Source organism: Convolutriloba macropyga, unplaced genomic scaffold (assembly GCF_964194025.1).
Source record: "Convolutriloba macropyga unplaced genomic scaffold, txConMacr16.3 SCAFFOLD_2005, whole genome shotgun sequence".
In the NCBI taxonomy this organism is placed as follows: domain Eukaryota; kingdom Metazoa; phylum Xenacoelomorpha; order Acoela; family Convolutidae; genus Convolutriloba; species Convolutriloba macropyga.
Genome location: NW_027451193.1, coordinates 35,001 through 38,010, shown reverse-complemented (window position 1 = coordinate 38,010; position 3,010 = coordinate 35,001). Strand labels below are relative to the sequence as shown.

Sequence of the window (3,010 nt, the reverse complement as noted above, 5' to 3'; positions counted from 1 at the left end):
ATGGCCAAGAGAGCATTTGAAGGCGAAACTTCTGCATGGGGAAGCTGCATCATGAACAAAAGTTTATATCGAGTATTATGTTGACGTTAGTAGGCCCTGGCCGAAAGCGCAGCATGTGAAAGGTATAGATAAAAGTTAGCGTTGCAGTCAGTACTGTGTAGTTACTAGTAGCTGGATTTAAGCTCGAAATGAGACACTGTTGGTGAAACTTCATCATGAGAACGTCACAAGCTGATCACGCTCTATGATATGACTAGTATTATGTTGCTTCTAGTAGGCTAAGCGCAAGCCGAAACATCAACATGTGAAAGTCGTAGAATTTTGCAATCAAACTGTGGCTAGTACTGTGATGTTACTAGTAACCTTTTCTTACGTCATATGGCCAAGAGAGCATTTGAAGGCGAAACTTCTGCATGGGGAAGCTGCATCATGAACAAAAGTTTATATCGAGTATTATGTTGACGTTAGTAGGCCCTGGCCGAAAGCGCAGCATGTGAAAGGTATAGATAAAAGTTATCGTTGCAGTCAGTACTGTGTAGTTACTAGTAGCTGGATTTAAGCTCGAAGTGAGACACTGTTGGTGAAACTTCATCATGAGAACGTCACAAGCTGATCACGCTCTATGATATGACTAGTATTATGTTGCTTATAGTAGGCTAAGCGCAAGCCGAAACATCAACATGTGAAAGTCGTAGAATTTTGCGATCAAACTGTGGCTAGTACTTTGATGATGCTTGTAGCCAACCGAATTGGTTGAAAAGCCCAATAAGTAAGCTAACTTGGGAGAGCTTGTTGGAAACCAAATGCTACTAGATTGGTCCAAATACATCCTTCAACAGGGGATCACTTGGCTCGCTTTACGAAGAGGAGCACAGCTATATGTGTTAATTCGGTATGAATCGCAAGATTTGTTTACCGACCTCTCTAACGCAAAAGGCGGTCTCGGCTTCGGCTGTTGACTGCGTCCGATTCAGGGTTATATAACTCTCGATTGAACACATTGATGTTCTATTGTTGGTGCTTCCAATAAAATTGGAACACTTAAAGCAGAACCGATTCAAATAATAGCATTCTGATCAATGATTGCATTCCTTGATCAAGAACTGCTGGAGTCATTGTGATGGCGAATTTTCTTCATAAGAAAATTGCAAAGAGACGGAACTTAATGAGACTAGTATTATGTTGTTTCTAGTAAGCGGAAGCTGAAACAGCAACATGTGAAAATCAAGTTTTGTTCAATGATCTCGAGGCGATAAGTACTATGAAGCAACTAGTAGCCTAAGCATGACTCAGATTTGAGACAGTCAAAAAGACTGGCGAAACTTCTTCACATGAAAGTTACATAGAGAACTACAAATGTATACAGCGAGTATTATGTTGTTTCTAGTAGGCGAAAGCTGAAACATCAACATGTGAAAGTTGTCTGCAAACTGTAGAACGATATGTGATTAGTACTGTGCTGTTACTAGTAGCCAGTCTGACTGTAGAAGCCAAGACAAAGGGAAACTAATGCATCTGAAAAGGACAAGTTATGGAAAGGTATGCACGATAAGTATTATGTTGTTTCTAGTAAGCGGCAGCTGAAACATCAACATGTGAACGTCGTTGTGTACAGTAACCTAGAACTATATAGTCCTTAGTAACGTGCATTTACTAGTACCTGTAATTGGTATTCAGACTCAGGCAGTTTGGAATAGTTTGGCAAAGATGCACCAGAGAAAACTGGGATTTGATACAGAAATTGTTGAATACAAGTATTATGCTGCTTCTAGTAGGTTGAATCCGAAACATCAGCATGTGAAAATTGAAAACATTTCTGGTTCGAATTGTCACAAGTATTTGGTGATCTGAGTAGCCAAACTCACTACAACGCCAATTGAAGGCAAAAATTCTCAACGGGAAAAGCTATTCTCATTGAATGAGCTAACAAGACGAGTATTATGTTGCTTCTAGTAGGCGAAAGCCAAAACATCAACATGTGAAAGTCTTGCTGAACAAATTTAATGTTGTTGAGCTCAGTACCGTGTGAATTAGTAGCCATAATTGGCGAGCGAAAATTGAACTGGCGAAACTTCGTCTTTGGAAAATTGCAGATGCCGAGCACTTATTTTGCAACGAGTATTATGTTGACTGTAGTAAGCGAAAGCCGAAACAGCAACATGTGAAAGCTGTTGAAATTTGTGGTCATTTTGCAATAAGTACAAGGAGTGTAACTAGTAGCCAGGTCAAAATTTGGGATAAGAATGAGCAAAAATTCTGCATGAGAACAGTTGAAATTATGAAACTAAATTACAAAGACTAGTATTATGTTGTTTCGAGTACGCGAAAGCGGAAACATCAACATGTGAACGTTTGTAACGAAGTTTCGTTAATTTTCAGCCTAGTACTGAGCAAGAACGAGTAGCCTCATCTCCAATCCCACGCAAAATGTAGTGAAATATGTGAGTGAACCTTATTCACGGTGAGGGTTTCCCGAGGTCTGTATTGCAGCGAGTATTATGTTGCTTCTAGTAAGCGAAAGCTGAAACAACAACATTTGAAAGTTGGAATTAATGACTGAATGGAAACTTCGACCTGTGTTTGATAGTAGTAGCGAACAAAACTGCTGAATCGGTTTCTGTCTCATATTGGTCAGTGAACCAATTAAGAGACAATCAACTACATAACCTGAATTGGGCGAGAGAACCCCCTTAACTTAAGCATATCAGTAAGGGGAGGAAAAGAAATCAACTGAGAATCCCTTAGTAATGGCGAATGAACAGGGAAAAGCTCATCGGGAAGAGAAATGGCAACATTTCTCGGTGTCCGGTATGGTTTGATGCTAGACTGGTGAATTTGTCCTGATGTCTACTGGAAAGTAGCATCAAAGAAGGTGAAAATCCTGTAAAGGTCATTTTCGATACCAGTCATAATGGCTCATTCCTATGAGTAGAGTTGTTTGAAAGTGCAACTCGAAGCTGGAGATATGTCTCTCCAAAAGCTAATTATAAAGCGAGACCGATAGTAAACA

General features: G+C 39.8%; 1 non-coding gene and 1 pseudogene across 1 annotated transcript in view; both read left to right on the top strand.

Annotated features, from left to right (window-relative positions):
- The first annotated feature begins 827 nt into the window (after positions 1–827).
- LOC142356469 (5.8S ribosomal RNA) lies at positions 828–979 on the top strand (annotated as a pseudogene).
- A 1,683-nt stretch (positions 980–2,662) lies between these two features.
- Positions 2,663–3,010, top strand: part of LOC142356471 (large subunit ribosomal RNA) — a 3,522-nt gene continuing 3,174 nt past the window's right edge. The window contains exon 1 of the ribosomal RNA XR_012761421.1: positions 2,663–3,010. This exon is cut by the window's right edge and continues 3,174 nt beyond it. This is a non-coding gene — a ribosomal RNA (large subunit ribosomal RNA).